The 13,993-nt window shown below is 31.1% G+C and overlaps 1 protein-coding gene across 2 annotated transcripts in view; it reads left to right on the plus strand.

Moving 5' to 3' along the window:
- LOC107449775 (uncharacterized) overlaps positions 1-13,993 on the plus strand; it is a 112,713-nt gene that overhangs the window by 19,966 nt on the left and 78,754 nt on the right. The window lies entirely within an intron of this gene.

The following is a 13,993-nucleotide window of genomic DNA, read 5'->3' on the forward strand; positions in this document are numbered from 1 at the left end:
CGGTCTTCTAATTGATGCTTTTGCTGGCTATAATGAAAGCTTTAGCATTAGTTAGTTTATTGCAATTTTTATGCCCAAGCAATTAATACCATTTTTAGCGATAACAAAAGTAGAAGCTATAACAACAATCAGTTCATTGCAATTTTTTTCTTTACTTTTCCTATCACTAACCAAAGAAGCGGCGGCTATAGTGCAAATAAGTTCATTGAAGGTTTTATGGTTGATTAATTAGTGTCTCTTCTAGCAATAACAAAAGAACTTGTTACAGTATGAATCACTTCATTACCAATTTAAAATTTTTTCTAGCGATAATAACAGAAATAACTTTAGCGTCAATTAGTTCATAGCAATTTTCATGGCCAACTAAATAATGGCTTTTTTAGCAATTTCAAAAGAAGCTATAGCATCAATCAGTTCATTGCAATTTTTTTTTACTTTCTAATTAATACCATTGCTAACGAAACAGCTGGAACACAAATCTGTTCATAACAATAAGGCGATAACAAAAGAGTTAGCCATAGCTCATTTCAAACTTTATCTTCAAGTAATTAATTCCTTTTTTAGGAATAATAAAAGTAACTAGCCTAAAAACTGGCACATTCTGTTATCCTTATAGTTTGCAGGTCCAATCATTCGCTTCTCAGCCCAAAACTCCTTATGCGAAGTTTGCGTTCCAATTTCGAGACATAGCTCTCCGAAAACCGTGAAACCAAAAGGTTAAATTTCTCATAAAACAAATCATAATTACATTCTTTCAAAAATAAATATCAAAAAGTTATCAATTACAAGCTGCAAAAATGATCATGAATAAATTTGAAACAGATTGAAATTTCCACCAGATCAGTGAAGTAAGTTAAAAAACTGGCACATTATATCATCCTAATAGTGTGATATCCAATAATTCGTTTTTGAGCAAAACTTTAAATTTTACTCCTGATGAGATCAGGTGATCAAATTTCGCGACATAGCTCCCCAAGAAACAGAAAGGTCAACTTCCTCATAAAACATATCATAATTACACTCTTAAAATAATAGATTTAAAAATGTTATCAGTTCATTACAAGCAGCAAAAATGATCAAGAATGAATTCGAACCAGATTGATATTACTACCAGACCTGTGAGAGCATTTAAATGGGTAAAAACATTCGGCAAACTGTCCAAAGAGACAGAAAATTTTCATCAGGCATGTCGATCACGAATCTAACAGATCGTAAAACTTCCGTCAATTCCAAGAAACAGTAACAACTTTTACGACTTTTTTACGATGACCAGCGAAAAAACGACCTACGACTTTTCAGTTGAAGTAAAAATCAGCTTTTTCTGAATTGAAGATAACATAATGAAAGTCATAAAAGAAAAAGTAAATGAATAAAAACGAAATTATGGGATTGATTCTGGTAATTTAATGATGAAAATGTGTGTACGAATATATTATATTATTAAATAAATTGCTTACTAATCTGATGAGATTTTATTACTTACAAGAATAATATATTGAGACTTGTATATTTGAATTCTAAACATACATTGTTAAGAATACTATGAAAGATATTTCACTTCAGTGTGCACTTAAAAATATTTTGGAAATGCTAGATAAGTGCGACGCCTTTTATGGACAAACCCTATTACCTTAATAATGGCAATAAAAAAAAAGATGTTTATATCGTTTGATTCAGAATTTTCTCAAATATTTTAACAGGTGTCGGTAACAAATTTCTTTGTCGCAACTGTAAGAAGCTTGATATAAATTTCTCTACTTCGTTATAAGCGTATGATGAAGTACCCCTTTTATTGCGTTAATATTGACAAATGATGGGACAAAAAAAGAAGAAAATCGAAACATAATCAGCGACTTTGAGGTTTTGATGCTTCAAAACAGTTATAATGAATGATGTACCCATTCTGCGAAAATAAATGATATTTGATCTCATAGTATAAATTAATTAACAAGCAAATCATTACAAGAAAAAGTTTACTGCATTTTAAAGGATCTAAATTTTTTTTAAATTGTAACTGAATTCTCTGGCAACAAATTTAAAATACTGCATACTCACCTTTCAAAACTATTTTGTATAGCAAATAAACTTCTGGTAACCAATCCGAGCACTACTGCCATTTAGATATTTTAATTCTTCAACCTCTCCTCCAATCCTTGATTTTTTTTAAACAATATAGTAACTAAATTTTTTCACCGTCTAGCTGCTTCCTTCCTTTTTTTCCGCGGTTTGATTTCAATTTCAACTATTTTCAAGAGTTAATGTGATTTTGTCAAAGTTCTTTATGTATATAGTTCTTTATGAATTTTAGTAATAGCTGAAAATCAGTCTGGCGGCCATTAAATCACACAAACAAACGCAAGTGTCAGTTCGGGACATTTCAGCACAGTAGGCAGCAAAAGTATTGAAATTATTTCTGTCTTATAGTTCTTCTTTATTACACAACTCCTTACACTATTGTACTGATCTATTTTGAGTTGGATATATTGATGCAATATCAGAAAGCACTCCTTTTTGAGGATATAATCGTCTGAGCTGATCTTTTCATTTGTCTTTTGTCTTCCGTTTTTTTTTTTAAAATTTATAAATATTTTTGTAACTTTTTTTTAAATATTTTATTTAATAATTTTTCTTCTTCTCTTTTCATTAATCTTTAATATTTTCCGTGTTTTCTATGTGTTTTTAATTTATATGTACATACATATATATGCATGCTATTTTACCTATTTTTACCAAGAAGTTAAGCTCCATCATCAAAATAAAATTCGCATGGCAATATATGGCACCATACTTAAAGTTTCTTCAGCCATTTTAGAAGGGATCAAAAATAAATATAAGTAATTACTTCGTATTTATATTTTTATTTTTATAAAAATATCAAATTAATCTTAATAAATGCTTTTAAGTACTTAACTATTTAACACTACTTAAGTCCCTTCAGCCAAATGGTATCTTTTAATCTAGTCGATGGTGCTGTAGAACCACATCACCTGGCACAATGTCTCGACCTATCGGATGGTCTTGACGGTGTCTTTTTCCATCTTGACTTACCAGTACATGTGAACAAACAAACAGATCTTCCTGCCTATCTAAGGCAACTAGCTCTTGAGAGAATTGGAGAGGATTCCGGGTGATGCGGCTCAGGTTTACATGGATGGCAGTAGAGACGAATGTAACAGATCTGGCAGTGGAATTTACATCAAATTGCAAGACCATGACTTAAAAATTCAGAAGAGAAATCCCGATTACTGCTCAGTTTTTTGCAGTGAGCTAATAGTCATTGATGAAGCGCTTGACTCTCTTGTGTTTCTTCCACGTGGAAACGAGATATAGGTTCTGTCTGATAGCAGAGGTCCAATACAGCACTTGACCGATTGGCAAAGCGTGAGAGATAGTGCCGGAGTGTCAATACTCAAAAAGCTAAAACGGCTTTTCATTTCGCATCAGATTCATCTGCAGTGGATTCCTTCCCACGTCGATCTTGAAAGAAACGAGATTGCGGACACTTTGACTAAAGCAGGTGCTTGCGAGGCCTCTGTGCCGCAGGCACCCATCACCTTTTTGGAAATCTTCTCAAAAATAAAACACAAGAACAAGACCACTTGGAATGTCCCCCCAAAACACCCATGGTATCAGTGTTCTCGACCTGGAGGCTCCCTGGTCCAAGGTTTTATTAGACAGGAACAAACTATTCTTGCCCGCTTTCGAAGTGGTCACCTTAAATCAATGATATTTTCGAAGGGATCCAAGAACTTTGAAATTTGTACCAACTGTTCTTCAGAACAGGCTTCGTCTCACCACATCCTCGCGTGCATGGGGCTCACCAAACAGAATTTAGCAGAAGATCCATTGACGGTGTTGGATTTTTTGAGGGTGTATAACGTCATGGACCTGGTCTAGCACTGCTGACCAATGGGGGCGTGCAACAACAACAACACTACTTAAGACAACCTACTATAAGACAACCTTACAAAAGGAAACTTTAGTGTTGCCAATAGATAGAGAAATTCCCGAGTTTATTATGCCACGTAAGACAAATATTTATAGATAGATTAAAAAGTGTGGGCTGAAAAATTCTTTAAATGAAATCAATTTAGTTCATAGTGTACTTCGTATTTCACTTTTGAAAACTTTTAATTTCAACCCTCAACATATCATAGTACAACCAGTAACAGTTGCTTTATTTTGTAGTGTACAAGTACAATGTGTTCTGTAATGAGATCCTTTAATACATTTTTTTTCTCTCCTTGACAAAAATGAAGCCAAAAAAATATTCCTCATTAGGTATCACAAATAAATATTTAAACAAATGAAAAAAAAAACAAACAAACACAATATCAAAATCTAGCGAATGACTACTAAGGAAGGAAGGGCTAAATGTATCAAAACCTATTGATTGTCGAAGAAAAGTGGGGGGAAATGAAATTCAGTAGAATAAGTAGGGAATCAATAAAACATTAAAAAACATCTTCGAGTTTCATAAGCCAATAAAATTGGTTTTCATGTTTTTATCCTCCTTCCTCAGTAATGATTCATTTAAGTACAATACCTTCGTTCCTACTGCTAATGTTAATTACAGACTTTTAATGTGTATATTTTTTTAGTAACATTTTTGACGGGGATTCCAGAAATATAGAAATATATATTAAGAGCGTTGATTACCGAACACTCTGAATTTCTTAACTGAATTGAAAATTCTTAATAAATTGTTTAAAAAAAACGGTTTAGGAAGAATGTAACGAAGAATTGGTCAAACGTATCCAAAAGAATTCCACTTCGACTTGTTGGTACAATACCCTAATTTTACAGTCATTGTTACGGCCTTGCCTTCTTCAAACCTCCGCAAATAACTCATCCAATGATTCCATTTTGAATATAAATGATCAACTTAATTAGGAGATTCCACTTTTTCGACCTTCTCTACTCAGTACGTCAATCTTCCTTTCATTCTGGGAAAAAAAATCAAATTTTGATCCAAATTAAGGTCTCTTTCTTTTGAAGGTCAGGGGAGCCAATCTAGGCGGCGTGGGAGATTTTTTTAATGGCAGCGTAGATCTGGAGCGATTTGGAAGAAGAACGGGACAGCCAATTATTCATTGCTGTGGGAGAATCGCCTAAATTGGAAGTTAAATGAAGTGATGATTGTTTTGTTTCTGTAATTTCGGCCATCAGTTAATAAAGCGTGCGAAAGTTTTATTCTTTGGCGCTGCTTTTTTAGTGAAGGGAATTCGTTAATTACAACGATTGTTTTGTCACAACAAAACTGACGCATCAATAAAAGCTTTTTTGTTCTGTAAATGATGCTTTTACTATGGATGGCTAAAATGATCCTTTTGATTAGCGTGACTGTTAACCGTCTGAAATAAAAGGATAGCTGTTAAGATCGAAATAGCTATTTCTAAATTTTATACATTTAATATGAATCGTGTTCTTTTTATATCCTTAAGAAAACCTTTTATTGATATTTATAGAATAAAAAATGAAATGTATAAGGAGGTAAAAATAATGATACTTTGGTACTTCTTCCAATTTGAGTTCAATAAAAGGAGTAAACGTTCTTATATATATATATATATATATATATATATATATATATATATATATATATATAAGAACGTATAAATATATAAGATATATATATATATATATAAGGACACATATAAAGAATAATTTTTATCTTAGGATAATTATTCTTTATTCAGAAATATCGCATTTATAGCAATAGATGTGTTTTGACAACGACTATTTGCTTTTACCATTCTTGTTTCTCTACCATTTAGTTTTTTATTTTATTCATGTTTTTCATGTTAATTTGTGTATATATATATATATATATATATATATATATATATATATATTAAACACCTTAAGCCAAAAATGTAGCAATAGATTTGTAACTTGTGACAATTATTTCGGTCATTATATGCAAGAATTGCACAAAATTTCCCTAGCCTAGTTTAAATATTTTAGGAAATATGGGTAAAGAAAATTTTTATTTTTTTCTTACGTTTTTTCGCTAAAACTTTAACAGTATTCAATTAAAAAAATTTTAGAACAAATTAAAATTAATTACGAAATGCTTGCTTTAAAATTGGAGAAAAATTCGTTTAAAACTGAGCAAGATATGAGTTAGTTAAACTAGTTCTTTTATACTGTGAATGCGCGGAAATAATTAAAAAAGAACTTTTTTCTTAATTTTGTAGTGAATCATATTTGGCAAATAATGAAAAAAGTCCGATTTAAAAATCTTAAAAATTCAAGCGATTTTTCAATTAGTTTAGCACTGTTTAAAAGGGTTTTCTACAAGTATAATTTTTTTTTTATCATGAGACAGAATTTAATAACAAATGACAATACCTTACAATAAACGTTTATATACCAAAATGTGATTTGATAAGGAAAGAAAACAGGCAAAAAAAGATACTTTAATGGAGGATGATCCCCAACAATGTCATTATCTTTTTTAAAAGATCTTCTTCAATGGTACAAAATGAAGTATTTGGAAAACCCCTTATCATTTTGAGCTTTTCTTTTAAGAAGTACAAAAGCTTCTTAGAAAATTACTCGAAACTTCTCAAATTTTTAAGACAGGCAAATCCCACTTTTTTATGAGTTGCCAAAAATGTTATATTTAAGCTAATACATGCATTTTAAGTTTTTCCGAGCATGCGTAGTATAAATGAACTAATTTAATTACTTATATCTTGCGCAGCTTTAAACGAATTTTCTCAATTTTAAAAAAAAATTATAATATATCTTAAACTGCTTAAAAATTTTTGTTTAGTTTTATTGAATACTGGTAGAAAATTTAAAAGCAAATTTCTGCCGTTACAAAAACTAAACTGAATTAATAAAAATGCAGTTAAACTTAGAGCGAGTGACCATAGTTTTTACAACTGTTCCTGTTCTTACTTGATATTTCTTAGAATATGCCAACCTTTTTTAATTTATTTTTACACACAAGAATTGTAGAGGATCAGCTGACTTTCAGGGTCGTCGATTAGGGAAGAAAGGGGCATAAAAACAATACACCGCTGAAAATGAAGACCTCCGTGGTGCAAGAAAAATTGCCCAGAGGTCACCAAAGAAGACAATATACTCGCCCACCACAGATCAGCAATGAAGATAAGCCAAGTCACACACCGGTTGTTATGAAGATCATTTTGATTCGGATGATAAATGAAATGAAAGGATGGCTTGCTAGAAGGCCAGGCCCCCTTGGCAACCGTTCTACTGTTTGTTCTTTTTGGAGTCGTGAGTCAGCTGAAATTATATTAGAATGTTGGATACTGCAGTATAATTGTTTCATCTGGTCAGCATCATTATTTAGTGGTCAACGGAAGCGGTTGAAAGGTTTCCATTAGCATTTTATTATGTGACCAGATCATTTATAATGATTGCTTTTTATGAATATGTATCATAACGGTTATGTCTCTATCTTGGTGTCACACTCAATTAAACAGAAAATAGTTTATATTTTATAACGTGGCCTAAATATGTAGTTATGGGGAGAGCAAAATATTCCAAGTATCTTTAAAAGTTAATTATTGAGAAAAAATAATTTAAGAAAGTGTTCCTAAATTAAGTGAGAAGATTAGTTTTATTTTATTTAAATGGAAACAGTATTAATTTGACGTTGATTGAACGTTACTGTGGTAGTTTTGATTAAAGAATATTTATAAGTTGCTGCCCGAAAAAGTTATCAGTAATATTTAAAATGTTTACGTGGAAATAGTTAAATCATGATTTACAAATAATTTCATTTAAAAATTTTGATATAAAAAAAAATTGTAATTTATAAATATTGCTTAGTTGATGTGCTTTATACGCCAACAACACAAGTGGCCATAATTATATGTTCTTAGCCTGCAAGAAATATATATATTATGTAAATAGTTTAAATGAGTATCTTGGTGAGTAATGATTTTTTTTTCTTTTGACGTAATACTTTTACCTTACTTTATTTTTTCCTAAGTATTATGACACAACAATATTCTATCTTACATTCATCATCATTTCACACTTCATCCCACTAAATCATCCTTTATGTTCAGATATTTTTTAATTTACCTTACACATCAATTGTTATAAATTTTTTCATGAAAACAAACGCTTTTTAAGAAAAAACAAATTTTTGGAAAGAAGAGAATAATGTTTGGAAGAGTAAGATATTATTTCAAATCTGTTTACATAATTTGTTCATTATTCTTCGATTTTGTTTAAGTTACGTAGTGTATAAGTCATAGTTTTTCTAAAAGAGAGATAAAAATACGTTGATAATCAACAATCATTAAAATATCAATGCTTGTTTACACTAAAATTTATTCCATTAAGTTCTGAATGAAAGAAATGTGAATTTGTATTTGATTCTTCGACAAAACAAGATATAAAATAAAAACATTCGTTTGCATTTTGGAAATAGAAGGGGGAGGAATAACCTGGCTAATAATAATCGCGTATCCCTTTTATATGAAAAAGAAAGGGGAGAAAATATTTCTACATAATATAACAAAAGCAAAAGTCATTTGCATTTCGAGACGCAAACGATAAAACAAAAATAATTCCAGAAATATTTCTTAGGTACAGTGAACCACATTATGCAGCGGATTCCACTTAAGAAGAACATTTGTTTATCGCACCAAAACCAGAAAGCAAACGATAATATTTCTATTTCCCAGATATAAATATTCTCATCATTAGACAAGAACTGTACCCTTCTCTATCACCCCTTTACTTCGGGGTACATAAAAGGGAAAGTTGCGTGACCTCTAACACATCCGGTCACCTCCTGGGGCGGTTCGCCGACATGAATAATTACGCCCTGGGGCTCCTCCGCAATTACTGTCATGTCTCACAGAGGCATCAAGGAATAGATAGGTATGAACTGTGTTTGATTTAGTGAATTGTTGTGATTACGACATTTTATTTTCGCACCCAGACATTGCGCAAACCTATATTTCAAGAACTCCAATGAATAAGTACTGCAAAGGGTCGCTTAATGCCCTTATATAGACATTTCGTATAGGTCAACAATGCGTTTAATAACTAAAATTTTAGTATGATTCATATTGATGAATGTGATTACTGCACCAAATTTTGTAAAAAACATTAAATAGAGATGACAAAATTAAATTGCACTAATACTTCGTGATAATTATAATTGGATCAATCAAATTTCAAATCTGATTATAATCTTAACACTTTAGCTTAAAAATGGATGCTTGGAATTTCTAATCTGATTACACTTTTAACACTTTCGTGAGAAAATATCTGAGTAAAATTTCAGATCTGACTATATATATGGTTAACACTTTTGTTTGCAAACAGATAGATCGGAGAGATTTCGGATCGGAATATTCTTTTAACACTTTTGACCGAATCTTGTTTATTGGAGTGAAATTACAGATCTGATAATATGCTTAGCACTTAAGTATGAAAATAGTTAAGTGAGAAGAATTTCCGACCTGATTATACTCTCTATTTTGAAATTTTTTTTAGTTATGATTAAACTCTTAACGGTTTTGAAAATAGTTATATCAGAGGAAATTTATGAGTGAGATTAGATTTTGGTAAGGTTGAATGTACCTTGGCTTTTACTAAGAAATCGAATTATCTAAGTTGGGTTCGCCTCAACATGACCACTTCTGTCTTCCGTTTTTCTGTTTTATTCAATGTGTCCTTCATCTTTGCGTCTCAGAAAAAAGCAATACTCAATAACTACTTAGCAAAGCATAAAAATATGACATGATTAAATCGATTGACGTTTTATTCTAAAACTCCACTCCAAGTTACCGAAACTCAGAGTTTTAGAACTCAAACTTATACTACTACAGTTGAGCAATATTATCAGAGATAGTATATGATTTCAACCCTTATTGTTTAGATTTAAAGCCAACATGCGAAACACTTTGTAGCTATATGATTGAAGCGTGTATGAAAAAAAAAAGACAGCAAAACATTGAAAATATATACGCAATCACCAAAAGAAAACTTTCGCATAAGGAATAACATACATTTTCTAAGGAAGTGCAGATTCAAATAGCAGAACAGCTTTAATCTTTTCCCATTGATGCAAGAAAGTTAAAATTAATTTTTTCACAATATTAGTGGCTGCGAATAAAATTTTTACCCGGAGACTTCCGACTTTTCTAGAAGAAAACCTATTTCACATACACTTCCATCTTAGGAAATGAAGATTCAGAAAGGGAAAAAAAAAAAAAAAAATATATCAAGCTGCAGCGGTCGCCACAGCAACGCATGCAATGATGCTAGAAGCAAATCGACATTATCCATCTTACATCCGCCAAAAAATTACTTTACCAGACGCTTCTATCTTGGGAAGTGAGAATTCAAATGACAGAATAATTTGAACCTGTTCCCACTGATATAGTAACATTATAAATAATTTCTTTCACAAAATTAATTCTTACGCACAGAATTTGTGACATTTCTAGAATCAAATCGACATTATCTATCTTACAATCGCCAAAAAAAAAGAAAGAAAAAAAAAAAAAGACGATTCTATCTAAGGAAGTGAGGATTCAAATAACAGAATAATTAGAACCTGTTCCCATTGATGTAGTAACATTATAAATAATTTTTTTGCAAAAATTAATTTTTGCACACAGAATTTCAGACATTTCTGGAAGCAAAACTACAAACACTTCTATCTAAGGAAGTGAGGATTGCAAGTGTCAGAAAAACTAGATTCTTCTTTTTCGTCTCTCTTTGATAGAGTAAAGTTATAACCTTCGTTGCTCTTTTATCTACCTGCGATCGAATTTTCATCGAATTTGTATGGGCATAACGTCTCTTCTGTCGTATTATTTACACTTCTCTTCTACTCGATGACAAATTTCGCTCTCATCCGGGCATTCTTCCGAACATGACAGCATTCCGCTAATCTCACCAGACTTGAGTTTCTACACTAAACGATTTCTCACGATCTGTATTACCACGCCAGATTTGGCTTAATCTTCAAAAGCGTCTTACTCACATCAGTGAAGTGACTTCGGGGCAAAAGAAAAATAACTTTCTCTCTTCTTGTCAGAAGAAGAAAAATATATTTGTAAGAGATATAATGAATTTAACACCTTCACTTGAGCAGTTCTTATCTAAAGCTGTGATGACGGGATTCATTTCTTTCTGCCGAATAATAAATGGAAATTCCAAACCTGCTTTTTTTTTCTTCTTTTCCTTGCATAAGTATTTACTGAAATGGAAGCATTATAAATGAAATCACGTTGTGAGCTTTAAAATAAAATTTGAGATTAATGATAAGTTATTATAATCAGTGTAAATAACGATTAAAAGGAAAGTATATTACGCATAAAAGAAAGGAGAGTTTTTTAGATTCCGAAATATTTTAAATTTGTTCATTATGTCGGTAGTTGGTGTGGCTAGCATTGTTGTTTTAGTTTGCGTATTGTTTCTTATAGAGCAATTATGTTTTATGAAAAAAATATCTATAAATAACATGTTTATCGACTCATATGCTATTTTTAAAACTTTTAAAAGTTTGTAACTGCTTAAGAGTTTATAAACTTTTTCACTGAGGACAATCAAAAACCTAAAGTAGCTCGAGTTCCTTAAAATTGAAATAAAGCGTACTTTTTAAGCTACATAGGCTTACATAATTTAAACTTCATATGCATTTACAATTTCGTTTATACGCAATTACATAATTTTAAACTACATGCTGAAACGAATTGTTCAGACTTCAAAACAGACAAATATTTAAAAAATTACTAAGCTTTTTTTTCGTCTTTAAGAAAAAAATGCCAACAATTTAGTGATAACTTTTCAAGATTTGGTAGAGCTCAAACGAATTACTACTCGAAATCAAACGAATTAGCAACTGAAAAAGGCATGAGCGAGAGTTTCAAAACAAGTTTAATTGTCCATCACGAAACTAGAGGTGTTTTTATTATTCGCCTTTCAACTGTTCTCTGTTTCATTTGGCAATCAAATAGGTTTTGATGCTTTCAGTTCTCCCCTTCTCAGTACCACTATTGTGTATACTTTTTAGATATTATTTCATGGCAAGGCTCCTAAATATTAATATTAAGAGTGGTTATTATGGAACACCTAGTATTATTGAAAAAATAAGGAATCATTTTTAAATTTCAAAAGTTTATAAATATAAGATGCTTGTCATGAACTGTAAAAATAAAAATGTACCTGAAAATGAAGGGGTGTTTGAAAAAAAAAATCGGCTGTTCGATAATTTTTATACGTTAAACATTTTAAAATTTTGGTATCAAGTGTCCCATCCTTCAAATCCAATATCTACGTAGGTATTTTTATGTATCTACTATTCTACAACTTGATCGCCTCGTGGGATTGCCAATAAATTGAGTGGGTAGAATTTGAATCACTTTGCTTTCATTGAGAAAAAGAGGTGTTATCTTTTAAGTGGCAGAGACAAAAAAGATGAAAGGTTAACTAGATCCGACTTTCTCTCCAACTTGATTGGTCAGAGAGTGCATAATTTAAAACGACGATCCGAAATTGAAGCACTTGACGCGTAACAAGCGATGAATCTTTATAGTGTCACTGATCGATTGGATGTTTCGAATTCAGTTAAGTTAAATGTGTAACCGTGATACTGCAAAGGTATTGAATCACGCTCTGTGACTAATTTCGAGAAAAGGGTTATCTCATTTCTTCTGAATTTGCACTTTAAAAAAAAAGGCTTCGCAAGACTGAGCAAAAGTATATCAAAATAGCTTCCAGTCAAATATAGTCAAATTTGAAAACCCCGCGTGTTCAAAATTGAAACAGCATTACTTATTTTTGAACAAAATGCATAGTCTCAAAATGGCAGCGGAGAAAGATATCAGTGAATGAGATGATCGTCGTGTGCTGCCAGGACTCAAACCAAGAACCTCCTGTGGCACTTGTGCATACACCACAGTTCAGGGAAGTCTTATAATAGTGGCCTCAGCAGTGACACATTTGTATAGGTTCGATTATATACTTGCTCCGATAGATAACTTGACACATTTTCGTTCAATTTGGAGAATTACACATTGCAAATACCATCCATCACATTTCAATATTCACTTTTTCACATTGTGATTACCAATCTTAAGCGAAAGATTCTGTTTGTTCAAACTATTTTTAAAATAATGAAATAAAATAGAAATGCCAAACTACGTTTTTAGTAGACTAAAAAGGAAGTTAGTTCAGTAAAATAAGAAGGAATGAAAGGATATTATTTTTTGTTTAATCAAATCATATTAATGAATAATCAAATCACAGCACACGCATTTTTGTAAAAGATAAGAATGTTTTTTAATATATATTATAGTTTATTTAATAAGTACTTAAGTTTGCACTTAAAAACTGAATGAGAACTGAATTTAAATTATTTTTAGAAAAATGTATAATAAAATATTATTTGATAATATCACTTATTTTAACATTTTATCTTCATAAGAACCATGAATTTTAAAAAACAATACAATCAGAGTTATAAAATCGTGAAACAACATATTATTTTCTTTAAGAAAAACATCCTTAATTTGAAGAATGATTTTGGGGATAAATATCCATTAGGGGAAATAATAATGAGTCACGTTGCACTTAATTTCTTAAGAAATAAAAATTTGATTTAATACCCTATTCCAGTGTTTCCCAAAGTGTGGTACGCGTACCCCCAGGGGTACGGGAACAGTTTAGCGGGGGTACGCGTTCTTGTGCGAAATATCTTGCAACAAACGAAAGTTTCAAATTTTTTTTATGTAAAAACAAAGCTAGACAGGAAAATTTACGATTACTTATTTTTCTATTGGCTATTTTTTGCAGAGTTAACAGTTAGTAATTAGTGGTGTCAACAGCTAGTTGTGATTTTTAAGTTTTGTGCAATTTTTTTGCAGCAAAAAATACATTCATTTTTTTATTAGTGGTACACAGCGTCACGAAAAATTTAGAAAGGGTACACAAAAGTGATAAGTTTGGGAAGCACTGCCCTATTCAGAGAGTAATAAACAGT

The sequence above is a fragment of the Parasteatoda tepidariorum genome, chromosome 3 (genome assembly GCF_982258835.1).
Source record: "Parasteatoda tepidariorum strain Cologne lab strain chromosome 3, Ptep-v5.0, whole genome shotgun sequence".
NCBI classification, from domain to species: domain Eukaryota; kingdom Metazoa; phylum Arthropoda; class Arachnida; order Araneae; family Theridiidae; genus Parasteatoda; species Parasteatoda tepidariorum.